We start from the raw sequence: 18,042 nt of genomic DNA on the forward strand, positions 1-18,042 counted from the left end.
CTCTGTCTGTGGGTAATAGTACTGCTTTGAACAAGTAAGACATTCAGATAACAAGAAAGATGCACTCATAAAGCAACACGTGATTCTTTAATTCTCTTTGTTTCTAAGAAACTTCAAGTTTCCTGAAGTCCCAAAGATTCTCTGGACTCTCTTGGCTATGAAAATGTCCTCTGGACACGTGAATCTCTAGGACCTATTGATAAGTAAATTACCAAGTACCATGTGATATTCCAAGTTCGGCACTGCATTTAGATTTCAAGCTTCTGCCATTCCCCCAGTTTACATCTGTTTCACATTGGAAGCCTATAGTGGAGGAAGGGAGCACAAGCAACTTTGCTTGTGGAATTCTATTCCACTTGCCTCACTCGGTGGGTGGCCAGTGGCATCCCCAGGAATAAAGGGGTCATGGAGGAAGGAAAAAAGATGCTATGCAGAAATTTCACTTTATTGGCACCAGTGTAATCTGTGTTGGTTTCCTCAGACCCTTGATTTAAAGTCCGGGGTGCCTGGGAGTTTCAGTTGGTTGAGTGTCTGACTCTTGGTTTCAGCTCAGGTCATGATCTCAGGGTCATGATATGGATCCTCATGTCGGGCTCCATGTTCAGTGCAGAGTCTGCTTGAGATTCCCCCTCTCGCTTTATCCCTCCCCTGTTCATACCCTCTCTCTCTTTCTCTAAAATAAATAAATCTTAGAAGAAGAAGAAGTCCTCTCTCCTACAGGCTCAGGTGGCACACATGATGTGGGCAGCCTCCCCCCTTGGGCTTGTAGATCATGGCTCCCCTCAGCTTCTCCACCTGAACAGAACATGGCAGCCAGTGTTGGCTGAGGTTCCTTCAGTCCTTGCAGAAGTCCTCTCAGGCTTGGTTTTTAAATCACCCAAAACAGACATTGTTACTACAGATTGCTTATCTGGTCCCTAGGAAATAGAAACTCGTGAACTGTTGTCAGGAGAAAGCGGTCCCTTCTCAAATGCAGCCCCCCGCTCTGCTGCCATAGGTCACTTCAGCTAGTCTCCAATCTATAGATTTTTTTTTTCAGGTTTGAATCAAATACACCAGGCTCCCTGATTCCAAAAAGCACTTCTAAAGCTCTCTAAATAATGTCTTTGAATTTTTTTCTTCCTCTGGATTTGGACAGAAAAAAGATATTTAAACGTCGTGTTACACAGTCATACAAATCGAAGTTGTCTCACAGGTTACTACAGAAGCCCTCCCTTTGCTAAACTGACAACATTACCTTTAAGTCACGGTCAGTGAGCTATCCTTGAAGGAGCTCACTAAGACGGCAGGTGTGGGGGACATAGCAGTTTAGCAGATGGAATCTCTAAGACAAAGGGATACAGTGATATTCTAGAGTTTACTCCTGAGGGATCAGGGCTATCCTGAAATATCAAGAAAGTGTAGAGAAAACAATAGTTCCCTATTCTTCAGTACTTAAAGCAATTTTACTTTTATTCAGTGACTGGGGAGCAACCTTAATAAATAATATAGTTTCCTTGGGTTTTAAAGAATCAGGGATATGAACTAGACAACAGAGAGAGTTGTCTTCCCCATGAAAGCCAGCCAAACACCCAGTTCACCCTACCCACCTTGCAAAACTCCAGTGAAATTAGAGAATAAATATGAAAATAAATCCAAGACTGCACTGGAAAGCTAAGAAGTGAGTGGAGTGAAGCGAGTGAAATTGCCAGAAAAACAAATAGTGAGAAATTTGTAGAAGAGGTAAGAAATCAAATGAGTGGGAACAAACCGACAATAGAAGCAACACAAAGAGAGGATGCTTAGAGTATGCCAGAGAACTGTGTGACTATTTCAAAGAATCCAGTAGAACTGGCAATGGGTCATAGTATCCAGAGGCTATCTTGAGAGGGTACAACAGCCCTGCCCCCACCCCACCCCACCCATTCTCAGAACATCAGAGCCTGTTCTGTTTTCTAGAGTCAGACCTCTGACTCTGAAGACTGTCAGAGAACATTCTGTGACTGGAAACCACAGTTGCCATTATGGCAACCACAAGGAAGAAATAGGGTGTCCCTGCCCCCAGGAAACATATTCCCATCACACCTCACAGGAGATCACACCAAGGAGGATGGCAGCTCTTTTCCTAAACAAATTGTGGATTAAGGCAGTAACCAAAATCAAGCACACAGATAATTTAGAAAGCCATGGCAATAATAATACTGCGTGGCAACATATATGGGTGCTGCTATGCCTTATCCCAACATCAGTACATGGAATTTCTCCTGACTCTATGCTGGAGCCCAGTGTGTGTGCATCTCTCTTTGACATAGAAATGACTTACATCCCACCTTCAGCCTTTCAGACAAGCCACCTTTACAGATCACAGCACATCAAGATGCCTTTACCACCGTGGGGTCCGTTTTCACCCCTGGCACTAGAGATTTCCTTTCTCGTTATGGTGCTCCAAAAGGTACTTTTACAAACACTCATTTTTTTTAGGTCGGACTGGTAACTTCCCAGACAGCAGCTCATTCTGCCCTCTTGAAGAGAATCTCTGAATTTATTCTTACTCTCAAAAATGTGCCTAAATGTGCTTTGATTATTTACTCCTCCGTGCCTTATTTATCACTGCAAGTTCTCTAACTCTACTAAGTTATCTGCTGGTTCCCAAAGTATGTATGTATGTATGTATGTATTCACTTATTTATTGTTACTTCTCTTATCATTTTCTTTTTTTTTTTTTTTTTAAATTTATTTATTTATTTATTTATTTTTATTTCCAGCATAACAGTATTCATTATTTTTGCACCACACCCCGTGCTCCATGCAATCCGTGCCCTCTATAATACCCACCACCTGGTACCCCAACCTCCCACCCCCCATCCCTTCAAAACCCTCAGATTGTTTTTCAGAGTCCATAGTCTCTCATGGTTCACTTCCCCTTCCAATTTCTCCCAACTCCCTTCTCCACTCTAAGTCCCCATGTCCTCCATGCTATTTGTTATGCTCCACAAATAAGTGAAACCATATGATAGTTGACTCTCTCTGCTTGACTTATTTCACTCAGCATAATCTCTTCCAGTCCCGTCCATGTTGCTACAAAAGTTGGGTATTCATCCTTTCTGATGGAGGCATAATACTCTATCCCCAGGGGTACAGGTCCGTGAATCACCAGGTTTACACACTTCACAGCACTCACCAAAGCACATACCCTCCCCAATGTCCATAATCCCACCCCCTTCTCCCAAACCCCCTCCCCCCAGCAACCCTCACTTTGTTTTGTGAGACTAAAAGTCACTTATGGTTTGTCTCCCTCCCAATCCCATCTTGTTTCATTGATTCTTCTCCTACCCACTTAAGCCCCCATGTTGCATCACCACTTCCTCATATCAGGGAGATCATATGATAGTTGTCTTTCTCTGCTTGACTTATTTCGCTAAGCATGATACGCTCTAGTTCCATCCATGTTGTCGCAAATGGCAAGATTTCATTTCTTTTGATGGCTGCATAGTATTCCATTGTGTATATATACCACATCTTCTTGATCCATTCATCTGTTGATGGACATCTAGGTTCTTTCCATAGTTTGGCTATTGTGGACATTGCTGCTATAAACATTCGAGTGCATGTGCCCCTTCGGATCACTACGTTTGTATCCTTAGGGTAAATACCCAATAGTGCAATTGCTGGGTCATAGGGCAGTTCTATTTTCAACATTTTGAGGAACCTCCATGCTGTTTTCCAGAGTGGCTGCACCAGCTTGCATTCCCACCAACAGTGTAGGAGGGTTCCCCTTTCTCCGCATCCTCGCCAGCATCTGTCATTTCCTGACTTGTTTATTTTAGCCATTCTGACTGGTGTGAGGTGATATCTCATTGTGGTTTTGATTTGTATTTCCCTGATGCCGAGTGATACGGAGCACTTTTTCATGTGTCTGTTGGCCATCTGGATGTCTTCTTTGCAGAAATGTCTGTTCATGTCCTCTGCCCATTTCCTGATTGGATTATTTGTTCTTTGGGTGTTGAGTTTGCTAAGTTCTTTATAGATTCTGGACACTAGTCCTTTATCTGATATGTCGTTTGCAAATATCTTCTCCCATTCTGTCAGTTGTCTTTTGATTTTGTTAACTGTTTCCTTTGCTGTGCAAAAGCTTTTGATCTTGATGAAATCCCAATAGTTCATTTTTGCCCTTGCTTCCCTTGCCTTTTGCGTTGTTCCTAGGAAGATGTTGCTGCGGTTGAGGTCAAAGAGGTTGCTGCCCGTGTTCTCCTCAAGGATTTTGATGGATTCCTTTCGCACATTGAGGTCCTTCATCCATTTTGAGTCTATTTTTGTGTGTGGTGTAAGGAAATGGTCCAATTTCATTTTTCTGCATGTGGCTGTCCAATTTTCCCAGCACCATTTATTGAAGAGGCTGTCTTTTTGCCATTGGACATTCTTTCCTGCTTTGTCGAAGATTAGTTGACCATAGTGTTGAGGGTCTATTTCTGGGCTCTCTATTCTGTTCCATTGATCTATGTGTCTGTTTTTGTGCCAGTACCATGCTGTCTTGATGACGACAGCTTTGTAATAGAGCTTGAAGTCCGGAATTCTGATGCCACCAACGTTGGCTTTCTTTTTCAATATCCCTTTGGCTATTCGAGGTCTTTTCTGGTTCCATATAAATTTTAGCATTATTTGTTCCATTTCTTTGAAAAAGATGGATGGTACTTTGATAGGAATTGCATTAAATGTGTAGATTGCTTTAGGTAGCATAGACATTTTCACAATATTTATTCTTCCAATCCAGGAGCATGGAACATTTTTCCATTTCTTTGTGTCTTCCTCAATTTCTTTCATGAGTACTTTATAGTTTTCTGAGTATAGATTCTGTGTCTCTTTGGTTAGGTTTATTCCTAGGTATCTTATGGTTTTGGGTGCAATTGTAAACGGGATTGACTCCTTAATTTCTCTTTCTTCTGTCTTGCTGTTGGTGTAGAGAAATGCAACTGATTTCTGTGCATTGATTTTATATCCTGACACTTTACTGAATTCCTGTATAAGTTCTAGCAGTTTTGGAGTGGAGTCTTTTGGGTTTTCCACATATAATATCATATCATCTGCGAAGAGTGATAATTTGACTTCTTCTTTGCCGATTTGGATGCCTTTAATTTCCTTTTGTTGTCTGATTGCTGAGGCTAGGACCTCTAGTACTATGTTGAATAGCAGTGGTGATAATGGACATCCCTGCCGTGTTCCTGACCTTAGCGGAAAAGCTTTCAGGTTTTCTCCATTGAGAATGATATTTGCGGTGGGTTTTTCATAGATGGCTTTGATGATATTGAGGTATGTGCCCTCTATCCCTACACTTTGAAGAGTTTTGATCAGGAAGGGATGCTGTACTTTATCAAATGCTTTTTCAGCATCTATTGAGAGTATCATATGGTTCTTGTTCTTTCTTTTATTGATGTGTTGTATCACATTGACTGATTTGCGGATGTTGAACCAACCTTGCAGCCCTGGAATAAATCCCACTTGGTCGTGGTGAATAATCTTTTTAATGTACTGTTGAATCCTATTGGCTAGTATTTTGTTGAGTATTTTCGCATCTGTGTTCATCAAGGATATCGGTCTATAGCTCTCTTTTTTGGTGGGATCCTTGTCTGGTTTTAGGATCAAGGTGATGCTGGCCTCATAAAATGAGTTTGGAAGTTTTCCTTCCATTTCTATTTTTTGGAACAGTTTCAGGAGAATAGGAATTAGTTCTTCTTTAAATGTTTGGTAGAATTCCCCCGGGAAGCCGTCTGGCCCTGGGCTTTTGTTTGTTTGGAGATTTTTAATGACTGTATCAATCTCCTTACTGGTTATGGGTCTGTTCAGGCTTTCTATTTCTTCCTGGTTCAGTTGTGGTAGTTTATATGTTTCTAGGAATGCATCCATTTCTTCCAGATTGTCAAATTTATTGGCGTAGAGTTGCTCATAGTATGTTCTTATAATAGTTTGTATTTCTTTGGTGTTAGTTGTGATCTCTCCTCTTTCATTCATGATTTTATTTATTTGGGTCCTTTCTCTTTTCTTTTTGATGAGTCGGGCCAGGGGTTTATCAATTTTATTAATTCTTTCAAAGAACCAGCTCCTAGTTTCGTTGATTTGTTCTATTGTTTTTTTGGTTTCTATTTCATTGATTTCTGCTCTGATCTTTATGATTTCTCTTCTCCTGCTGGGCTTAGGGTTTCTTTCTTGTTCTTTCTCCAGCTCCTTTAAGTGTAGGGTTAGGTTGTGTACCTGAGACCTTTCTTGTTTCTTGAGAAAGGCTTGTACCGCTATATATTTTCCTCTCAGGACTGCCTTTGTTGTGTCCCACAGATTTTGAACCGTTGTATTTTCATTATCATTTGTTTCCATGATTTTTTTCAATTCTTCTTTAATTTCCCGGTTGACCCATTCATTCTTTAGAAGGATGCTGTTTAGTCTCCATGTATTTGGGTTCTTTCCAAACTTCCTTTTGTGGTTGAGTTCTAGCTTTAGAGCATTGTGGTCTGAAAATATGCAGGGAATGATCCCAATCTTTTGATACCGGTTGAGTCCTGATTTAGGACCGAGGATGTGATCTATTCTGGAGAATGTTCCATGTGCACTAGAGAAGAATGTGTATTCTGTTGCTTTGGGATGAAATATTCTGAATATATCTGTGATGTCCATCTGGTCCAGTGTGTCGTTTAAGGCCTTTATTTCCTTGCTGATCTTTTGCTTGGATGATCTGTCCATTTCAGTGAGGGGAGTGTTAAAGTCCCCTACTATTATTGTATTATTGTTGATGTGTTTCTTTGATTTTGTTATTAATTGGTTTATATAGTTGGCTGCTCCCACGTTGGGGGCATAGATATTTAAAATTGTTAAATCTTCTTGTTGGACAGACCCTTTGAGTATGATATAGTGTCCTTCCTCATCTCTTATTATAGTCTTTGGCTTAAAATCTAATTGATCTGATATAAGGATTGCCACTCCTGCTTTCTTCTGATGTCCATTAGCATGGTAAATTCTTTTCCACCCCCTCACTTTAAATCTGGAGGTGTCTTCGGGCTTAAAATGAGTTTCTTGGAGGCAACATATAGATGGGTTTTGTTTTTTTATCCATTCTGATACCCTGTGTCTTTTGACAGGGGCATTTAGCCCATTAACATTCAGGGTAACTATTGAGAGATATGAATTTAGTGCCATTGTATTGCCTGTAAGTTGACTGTTACTGTATATGGTCTCTGTTCCTTTCTGATCTACCACTTGTAGGCTCTCTCTTTGCTTAGAGGACCCCTTTCAATATTTCCTGTAGAGCTGGTTTGGTATTTGCAAATTCTTTCAGTTTTTGTTTGTCCTGGAAGCTTTTAATCTCTCCTTCTATTTTCAATGATAGCCTAGCTGGATATAGTATTCTTGGCTGCATGTTTTTCTCGTTTAGTGCTCTGAAAATATCATGCCAGCTCTTTCTGGCCTGCCAGGTCTCTGTGGATAAGTCAGCTGCCAATCTAATATTTTTACCATTGTATGTTACAGACTTCTTTTCCCGGGCTGCTTTCAGGATTTTCTCTTTGTCACTGAGACTTGTAAATTTTACTATTAGGTGACGGGGTGTGGGCCTATTCCTATTGATTTTGAGGGGCGTTCTCTGAACCTCCTGAATTTTGATGCTCGTTCCCTTTGCCATATTGGGGAAATTCTCCCCAATAATTCTCTCCAGTATACCTTCTGCTCCCCTCTCTCTTTCTTCTTCTTCTGGAATCCCAATTATTCTAATATTGTTTCGTCTTATGGTGTCACTTATCTCTCGAATTCTCCCCTCGTGGTCCAGTAGCTGTTTGTCCCTCTTTTGCTCAGCTTCTTTATTCTCTGTCATTTGGTCTTCTATATCACTAATTCTTTCTTCTGCCTCATTTATCCTAGCAGTGAGAGCCTCCATTTTTGATTGCACTTCATTAATAGCTTTTTTGATTTCAACTTGGTTAGATTTTAGTTCTTTTATTTCTCCAGAAAGGGCTTTTATATCTCTCGAGAGGGTTTCTCTAATATCTTCCATGCCTTTTTCAAGCCCGGCTAGAACCTTGAGAATTGTCATTCTGAACTCTAGATCTGACATATTACCAATGTCTGTATTGATTAGGTCCCTAGCCTTCGGTACTGCCTCTTGTTCTTTTTTTTGTGTTGAATTTTTCCGTCTTGTCATTTTGTCCAGATAAGAGTATATGAAGGGGCAAGTAAAATACTAAAAGGGTGGCAACAACCCCATGAAAAAATGCTTTAACCAAATTAGAAGAGATCCAAAATCGTGAGGGGGGAGAAAGGGGATAAAAAGAGGTTCAAAAAGGAAGAAAGAAAAAAAAAAGAAAAAAGAAAAGAAAAGAATTAAAAAAAAAAAAAGGAAAACACCTGAGAAAAATGTAAAAATGAAAAAATATATATATTAGATAAACTAGTAAAAAATCGTTAAAAAAGAAAAAGGTAACAGTTAAAAAAAAAAAATTTACCCGAAGGCGAGTAAAGAAAAAAACAAAAAAATGAAAAAGAAAAAAATTGAATTAACTGCAAGACTAAAAAAAAAATCACAGGGAAAAAGCCATGAGTTCCGTGCTTGGCTTTCTCCTCCTCTGGAATTCTGCTGCTCTCCTTGGTATTGAAACCGCACTCCTTGGTAGGTGAACTTGGTCTTGGCTGGATTTCTTGTTGATCTTCTGGGGGAGGGGCCTGGTGTAGTGATTCTCAAGTGTCTTTGCCCCAGGCGGAATTACACCGCCCTTACCCGGGGCCGAGTAATCCGCTCGGGTTTGCTTTCAGGAGCTTTTGTTCCCTGAGCGCTTTCCGTAGAGTGTAGAGTTCCGGAGGATGGGAATACAAATGGCGGCCCTCTGGTCTCCGGCCCGGAGGAGCCGAGAGCCCAGGGCCGCACTCCTCAGTGCGCCCTCAGAGAACAGCGCCCAGTTACTCCCGTCTGCCTGACCTCCGGCCGCGCTCCGAGCTCTCCGAGCCTGCGACCAGTTCAAGGTAACACCGAGCTGTGAGCTTACTGTCGGCTCTGTCTCTGTAGCCGGCTTTCCCGTTCCAATACCCGCAAGGTCTGCGACACTCAGACACCCCTGATCCTTCTGTGACCCTGCGGGACCTGAGGCCACGCTGAACCCGCGTGGGCTTCGCCCCGGTTTAGCCTCTGGAGCGATGTCCCTCAGCGGAACAGACTTTTAAAAGTCCTGATTTTGTGCGCCGTTGCTCCGCCGCTTGCCGGGAGCCGGCCCCTCCCCCCGGGGTCTATCTTCCCGTCGCTTTGGATTCACTTCTCCGCCGGTCCTACCTTTCAGAAAGTGGTTGTTTTTCTGTTTCCAGAATTGCTGTTCTTCTTCTCTTCGATCTGCCGATGGATTTTCAGGTGTTTGCAATCTTTAGATAAGCTATCTAGCTGATCTCCGGCTAGCTGAAGCAGTCTCAGCCTGCTACTTCTCCGCCATCTTGACTCCTCCCCCCTTCTCTTATCATTTTCTTATGGGAAACATACATTCACCTGTTGGAGTATCATCTTTCCTGTGAAGCCTTTCTGGGATGCCTCAGAAGGAGTTAGTAACTCCCTCCCCTGTGTTCCCACACCTTTGTTAACACAAACGTATAGGAGAATTTTTGTCTTTGTCATCACTCATGCGCCTATATTCTTTTTAGGCTATGGGTTCTTCTCTGAGATTGACAGAATCCAAATCAGTATTTTGATACCCCCAGCACCCAGGAAGGCATGGTACAAAAAGTAGGTAGCCACAAACTTGTGTAGAATGAATGAATGACTCTCCAGGTAGAAAGGGTCAGTGGATATGTAAAGGAAAGACATGACCTGTCTTCCTGAAAGGAGTGGAAATTACTAGTAAGTAATTAAAATTGGTTGGAAAAAACTCAGATGCCTAGGGTCAAATCTGCCGTGTATTGGGAAGTCATTTCAATGTTTTAGTCAAAGTAGAAGCTGGGTAATATGATTTCTTATAGAAACACTTAAAATTAATTGGAAGAAAGAAAAGGCTAAAGGTTAAAGAGGTCACTGAAAAGTGAAAGACAAAATTCAGAGTCCTTAAGGCAGGCATGTAGGACATCCCTTAGGATAGTTAATAAACTCTAATATCTTTCCTACCTCCTCTCACAAGCTCCACAGGATACAATTACCTTTCTGCTGGTTTTTCCTAGAGTCTTTGAAATACCCACAGTTTGCCCAGGGGCTGTCAGGTTTTGAAGAGTAGCAATGGCTAATAAAATAGACCAAGAATGGTTACTAAGTGGGAGCCTCCTCCTTGTTTTCAAGGTGTGTTTGCTTTCTCCATGATCTGTCCTGGACTGCTCTTGATTCACCATCAGAATGACATTTATTGGGAACTCCCAACAAACAGATGTTTTCCCCATCAACACAAATAATATTGCATTACTTTTCTAGAGAGATAATTACCTACCTGCCGCTCAATTTGTAGCAATGAGTTCATTGTTCTTTACCTAATTTCTAGATGCTGACATTTGCAAAATACCTCTGGCTAACATAGTTATTAAAAAACCTTGTAGGTGCTCAATAAATGTCTGTTGAATGAGTGATTCATTAATATGTTTTAATGGTGTTGGGTGGTCTCAAATTTCAGTTTAAGTATTCTGAATTACATACCCTATTTATTCTTAATATAATTCATATACAATAAATACCCAATCTTGAAGAAACAATAGCTATAATCAACCAGTTCAAGCAATGATTTTAAATTCTATTTTTTAAATACTCAGAAATCATTTATCTTACTCCATATTCAAGAGAATCAGCAAGATCAGAAGTAATATATTTAGAGTCTCTGAGTGGCTAAAAATAGATTATAAAAACATATATTAAATGATTTTATGAGAAAAATAATTCAGTAAACTTCATCATCACCAAAGGTATAAGTAATATGTATTAACCTATAAAATACTCCTACACTAAAAGCTTGCATTTCCAGACACTTTGAAAAACCAGGATTTATGAAATATGAGAATTTCTAGTTCACTAATTAGTGAAAAAATTATACTCACACCATAACCAGTGGTCATGACCATAACCAGATCGCCAATTTCCAAAGAAAGAGAATGAAATACACTTATGCTTGGCTTAAAATAATTTGATTTCCGGATTCAGATTTTCTTGACGATATCATGGTACTTCAAATCTGTCAATCGGAACTTTAGTAGTTGAAGAACTGTGTTAAAGAAAAACCTTGTTGTTTTAGCATTTCAGGATAAATGATGTTTTACCAACCAATTATTAGACCAAGTGAAACATCTTCCCAAATATAATCTGAGCAGCCAGTCTAAAATTTGAGAGCCAGAAACATGCATATTTGGGAACTTAAAAGAAAATGAAGTGACTGGGGATTTTTTTTTTTTTTTTCACATAACAATCTAAAATGGCGGTGCATGTTCACAAACACAGAGTAATTTTAGAAGATGTACCACATCTCTAACAATCTACACAATAAAGTGATTTAACATGTGCATTCAGCAGGCTTCCCAGGGTCACCATCTTGCTAAAGTCAACTCCACTTGAGTCTGGTATTTCTAATCTTATTTTCTTGGTATTTTCTGCCCAGTTCTGTCTTTCTACTTCCCTGATTGGCTTTTATCTTCTTGACTCCTTCCCTACCAGGTGGTAAACAATTCCCTGCTGAGTGGTAAACAAACCTCAGGGCTAGGCAGGACCTCTGGGAGTTGCAGCGGCCACAGTTATAAAAAGAAGCCTAAACTCTTAAAGGGATGAAGAACCTTTAAAGGAAGTAGAGAGCAAAGCCTTGAAGTTTTTCTACCGTTTCACCATTTGTACTAAAGGGGGCTGAAAAGAAGTCAATAAGAGAGAAAGATAGCTCCAGGCAATGGAACATGGAGGAGAGCCATTCAAAGCGTGATCTTCAAAAATATTTTCTTTGAAAGAAATAACAAAGCCCTAAGTCAAATATTATCTTACTGGCAACCACCACATTTTCTGCTATTGTAATAATACTTTCACATATTTCTATGGTGCCTTGAAGTTTACAAAGCTCGTTCCCATATAGTATTTCATTTGATGATCCCAACATGCCCCAAACTGCCTTTGCAGCCTTCTCTCCATTTTTACCTCGACCCAGCTCAGGGTCCCTACCAGACACTATATACTACTGGCTTTGAAATTTTTGCTATGCTCCTTCTCTTCATACACTTTAAATTTCCTCCTCAGGTTGGCATATCCATCCTGTGTGGCATCTAAGACCAAACTCAAAATATTGCTTCCCCTGAAAAGCTTTCCCTGACTACCCATCTGGAGAAATCTTACCTTCCTTTGTACACTATGACAATCAATGCCCATGCATGTCACTCAGTAATAGCCATGTTCTGTGTCTCATTAGAACCATTCTGTTATTATAGTTGTGAAGTCCCCTATTACTTAATTTTTTTCCCACTTGATCTTGACTCTTTAACTAAACTATAAATCTCATGAAATCAGGTGTGAGAAACTGAGCAAGTAATTTTGAACAAACTGGGCCTGATGGATTATGTTTGCTCAACTGTATAGTTAGTCAAGATTTCTCCCTTCATGCCTAAGGAATGGAAAATGGAGTGAATTCATGGGCAGTTGGTCCATGAAGGGAGCAGGGATCAAATGAGAGTTTGTGCATTCCACATCTGGTACCCTACTTAATTATAAGTTTCTTAGAGGTAGAGACCTTGTCCTATTAATAGAATGCATTCCAATAAATTAAAGCCGAAATAGGAGAATTAAAGTAAGAAGAAGGTCAACCAGTAATTAAGAACCAAAATAGATGGTGGAGTATGTTAAGAGCAAATACTAGGAAGATAGGACTAAGTGGCCAAGGGTGAGAAATTTTGGAAACTAAAAACTGTAATCCTATGGCAGGACAACTCATAAATGCTTACATCAAATCTCCAAACACATAGCTTAAGACCTAAGTGGAAGAACCCCGAGATCTAAGAGTAAATTCAATGACAGAGGGTTAGGATAGGAGGGTTTATAGGGCTTCCATCCAAGATTACTTGTGATAATCTTAAAGGTCCGAGATCTAAGAGTAAATTCAATGACAGAGGGTTAGGATAGGAGGATTTATAGGGTTTCCATCCAAGATTACTTGTGATAATGTTAAAGGTCATGAAACAGAATGGGCTAGGAATCAGATTCTATGTCTTTTATTAACTGGAATTCACAGCAGAGTGAACTGCATACAGCAAGGGCTCAATAAATACACATTCAATTGGGCTATGGAGACATACATGCTATGTGTGTGTGTGTGTGTGTGTGTGTGTAATATATATATATGTATATATATTTTGTTTTGTTTCGTTTTGTTTTTTTGTAGATTTTCTGTTTATTCTAAGATTGACAGGTCAACCTGATCCAGTCAGGAAAAGCTCTTATCAATGTGAGGAGAGTTGAATTTGGGAAGCAGACAATATTCACCACATTCTACCCTCCCTATATCATAATCCTTGGGAGTCCATCATTTATAGTTCCTCCTTCCCTTACTCACAAGTCAGGAGGAATTCACCACATAGTTCAACACTTATTTGTCTTTTTAATGACTTCTGGAGCCCCTATCACAATCTGATGGTTGTTAAAATATTGAGGCAACTATACTTGCATAAACTAAGTGCAGGTACATGCCAGTCAACCCGTGGAGGATTTGACCTTAGCAATTAATGTACTAAAAGCAATGATTACATTTGTAAATTACCCCCAACAATTAGCAGTTTGGAAAAACAGCATATATATATGTGGTGGGTTTTTTTTTTTTTCCTTTAATCTCCTGAGGTTTCTATGGGACAGGAATCTAACTGTGCCTTGGCTGAGTGGTCCTAGGTCCAGGTCCTCCAGGAGGTTACACTCCTGGGGTGAGTTACCAGAGGATTTGACTAGAGCTGGATGATCCACTTCTAAGATGCCTCACTCTCATGGCTGGCGTATTGGTGCTAGTTGTTGTAAGAGGCCTCACTGAGTTCGTTGTCATACCAACCTTTCCACTGAGATTCAGAGTGTTCTCATGACATGGTAAGTGAGCCAAGAAAACAAGGCAGAATAGGCAATGTCTTACATGTTCTAGCCTCAGAAGACACACACTGCCACTTCTGCTGCCTATTACCCATCTTAAAGGCCAACTCTGACATAGTATGGGTGGGGACCACACAAAAACATCAGAGCCAGGACAGGAATATCACTAAGGTCTATCTTGGAGGCTGGTTACCACAAGTGTGATATAAACTGACAACAGAAACAACATCACCCTTTGGCATGATACAATGTTCAGAAACATTGAACAAAAACTAGCACCACTTACATCCATAAATAACCAATATAGTACCATTATTATCTAAGATTAGGGAGAAAGAATTTAAAACAAGTTATTTCTTAAAAAGAATTTATTTATTTGAGAGAGAGAGAGCAAGCAGGAGGGGGGGTGTTGCAGAGGAAGATAGAAAGAGAACCTTAAGCAGACTCCCTGCTGAGCACAGAGCCTGAGGCGGGGCTTGATCCCAGGACCCTGAGATCACCACCTGAGACCTGAGCCAACACCAAGAGTCAGACACTTAACTGACGTTGCCACCCAGGCTCCCCAAAACAATTTTTAAGCCACACACTTCCTGAAAAAATTGTTTGAGAACAAATAGAGCGGGACAATGAGGTTTCACCATGAAGTGTGGTGGGAAAATGCCAGTCTCATTCATTTCCCCATGGAAGCACCAAGCCCTACAGAGTCCTTCACAAATGATGGTTAAAACCAACACCAGTTCAATAAATAAATAAAATCTAAAAAAAAACCACAAAAAACAAAAAACAACAACAAAAAAAAAACCACCAGTTCATCACTAAGTAGAGCAAAACAGTAATCTGTGCTTCATGTGTTCTCACTGGAAGAAAAGCATCTTCCTCCTTTTTTTCCTTTCTAAAAATGGTAATTTGATATTCTTTAATATAAATCCATATGCATTCACAGAAAAAGACAATTAATTCAAATTGACTAAACCTTCAACCCAAAGCTCCTCCATTATAAGGAGCATTATAGCCGGGACAGATTGAACCCAGAGTAAACCGGAATCTTGAGGGTTAAAAATATTTAGCATTCAATTGCTAGTTCACTTCTTGCCCTCTGATAACCAGGAACAAAATTGCTTTTCTGTTGCATAAAGTATCTTTCAAATTCAATTGCTTATCTCCTCATTCATTCAAGAAAGAGAGACCTCAGATTTACAGGAACCAGAGCCCATAATACAAATATAGTATATTAAACATACAGCAGACATCTTCTGAAAAATAACCAAAACACAGTCTATTGATTTTAACCTTCTATATCAAGGTATTCTCCAGTGGTCTCAACTGGATGCTGGCTATGAGAAATTCCAATTATTTGAATTTCTATATATAGGATAAGCATTTAGTTATCAACACACACCATAAAACATATTTTCATCTGTTATTAAAGCACTATTACTATGTGGAATTGAATGTATTTCTACTGTGAACTCAACTGGCAGTGAAGCGGGCCAGGCAGCATTTTTTGTAGGAGATTCTCTCTGCAGACCTGTTTTATGAGCACTGTCCTGTAGCAACCTTTGGATTTGCTTTTGGATAAATAAAACCTCGTGGAGAGATTTTTGATACTCCTTCCTCTTCCCTCTGTACCTTTTACCTCCTCTTACATGCAATTATTCAACACCTTGGTTTTAATGAACTGATCTGTTGTTGAAAATTGTTTTTCTCTAGTAATCACCATGCCCAACGTCTGTAAGCTTGTACAAAGGCTTCTAGGGCAGGACGATCTCTTACAGAATCCTGAGCTTAGTTAATTTCAGCAAAATACCAAACAGGGGGGCTGAGATGTACATGACTTCTTATCGCACTGATTCCAATTTTGATTAAAACAAGTTTGCAGACTAGGAAATGGAGCCAAATTAAATGTATTTCTAGAACAGCATGGAAGTTGGTGATATCAGTGTTTGCTAGAATCTCCTAAAGAGCATCACTGCTCTTCATGGTTCAGAGACTAGCAGAATTGGAGCCGAATGGAGAGGAGATGAGGGAGAGAGCCAGAGGAGAGCTGGTTGCATCAGGAGGGTTTAAAAAAATCTAATTCAGTATCCTTTTTATGCAAGAACTGAGCAGCTGGTTTCTGAGAAAGCGTGGTGGGTTTCCCATGTGCGTCTATAGATGATTTAGCCATTGCAGAAGAGCCAAGGGAAAAAAAAAAGCTCTGGGCTTCATTAGGTTTTACGTTTGTTCTACTGTTCAAACTCGATAACGCTTATGATTCATTGCAGATTAGAAAAGGGTAAGTAAAAATGCAGATAATAGAGTTGAAAAAGAATAAAATAAAAGTCCTCCACAATCCCAGAATAACCATTATTAATAATCTGGTGCATATTTGTTCAGGATTTTCCATTCACCTATTTTTTGTTTCCATGAAATCATGCTATCTATTCAGTTCTATATTCTAGATTGTTCCCTGTTAATTGACTATTACCTCCTCATTATATAACCGTCACAGGTGTCCACCACTGTCCGAAAGTGGAACATTCCTGTGAAGACTTTTGTAAGCCTAAATGGTGTAAAGCAAAACAGTAGTTACCATTAATTTATATGGAAAATTTTTTGAGAGTTCCCAGACCCAAAAAATAACCTCTCTTAGGTTTTTCTAACACCTTAGGACTGTTAGCTCTGCTAACAGATGCAAAAAATAAATCCAGATAAAGCACAGATGCTCACAGACACAGTTCAAAGTTATGATGGCTTGATGCCCTGATGCTGAGTATAGTTCCTGGGAAGGAGCTTGGCGGGGCAGCTCTGCGGCTGGGGGGAGTGCGTGCTGCCTCTAGGAGGGCTCCTGAAGAACAAACACTGAATGTTCTTTTTTCTTGCTGCTGCTGCTGCTGCCTTTTTTTTTTTTTTTTTTTTTTTTTTGTAAAAGTAAAAAAAAAAATTCCTCTTTGGATATCTTTCAGTTAACAGAAACAGTACCAACGTAGATCTTTGGTAAAAGTGAAATGGTGGAACATGAACTTTTGAAAAATGGAGAATACCTGTATTTAATATTTTTTAGCTCTGAAAGAAGTCATCCTTCAAATGTGCCATAATTTTTTGACCATTTTTGTTTCATTAAGTATTTTATCTCTAAATATAATATCAAATACCTCAATAAACAACGTGACATTATACGTTTTGGTCCATACTTCTCATTGTATTCCCAGAAAGGATTTCTAGGTTAGGAATTAGTGACAATGTTGTAAAAACATTCTCCCATATGATCACTCCCTTAACAAATAATTTAAAGGGCAAGAACATGAAACCTCAACAAGCTCAGAACAGCCTGTATCCAAAATTTTGGTAAAATCCTTAGTGTACTTGCTTTTGTTTTTTATCCCTTTCTTTTAGTCAAGTATATTTCATACACAGTGAAATGCTCTGGTTTTAAGTGTCATCATTTGATGAGTATTGACAAAGGAAGAAACCCATATGCCATACTCTTATCAATATATAAAATATTGACATCACCCCCAGACAGTTCCTAAGGGTCCCTTCTCAGTCAGCCACCATGCCCAGGAGAAACTACCATTGTGATCTTTTCCACTGTTCTGGGTGTTCATACACAATGTATTCTCGTGTGCCTTGCTTCTTTCCTTCAGCATAATGTTTTTGAGACTCATTCATGTTGCTGCATACGTTAGCATTTAGCTCCTTTTCACTGTTGAGTAGCATTATATGAATAAACTGAAATTGGGCTATCCATTCTTTTATCGGTAGAAACTTGGGTTTGACTTTTGTAAATAAAGCTGCTCTGAAATTCCAGTGAAGTCTTTTCTGACATACTATTTCCTTTTCCTTGGGTAAATACTTAGAAATATAATTGAGGGGTCCCTGGGTGGCTCAGTGGGTTAAGCCTCTGCCTTCACTCAGGTCATGATCTCAGGGTCCTGGGATTGAGCCCCACGTCGGGCTCTCTGCTCAGCGGGGAGCCTGCTTCCCCCTTCTCTCTATGCCTGCCTCTCTGCCTATCTATGATCTCTGTCTGTCAAATAAATAAATAAAATATTTTAAAA

At 39.8% G+C, this 18,042-nt stretch overlaps 1 long non-coding RNA gene across 1 annotated transcript in view; it reads right to left on the reverse strand.

Annotated features, from left to right (window-relative positions):
* The window catches only part of LOC116567476, a 78,289-nt gene that overhangs the window by 34,368 nt on the left and 25,879 nt on the right, over positions 1-18,042 (reverse strand). Inside the window, exon 4 of the long non-coding RNA XR_004276227.1 lies at positions 11,005-11,168. This is a non-coding gene — a long non-coding RNA (uncharacterized LOC116567476). The remainder of the gene's footprint in view (positions 1-11,004; positions 11,169-18,042) is intronic.

Source organism: Mustela erminea, chromosome 10 (assembly GCF_009829155.1).
Source record: "Mustela erminea isolate mMusErm1 chromosome 10, mMusErm1.Pri, whole genome shotgun sequence".
Classification (NCBI taxonomy): Eukaryota; Metazoa; Chordata; class Mammalia; order Carnivora; family Mustelidae; genus Mustela; species Mustela erminea.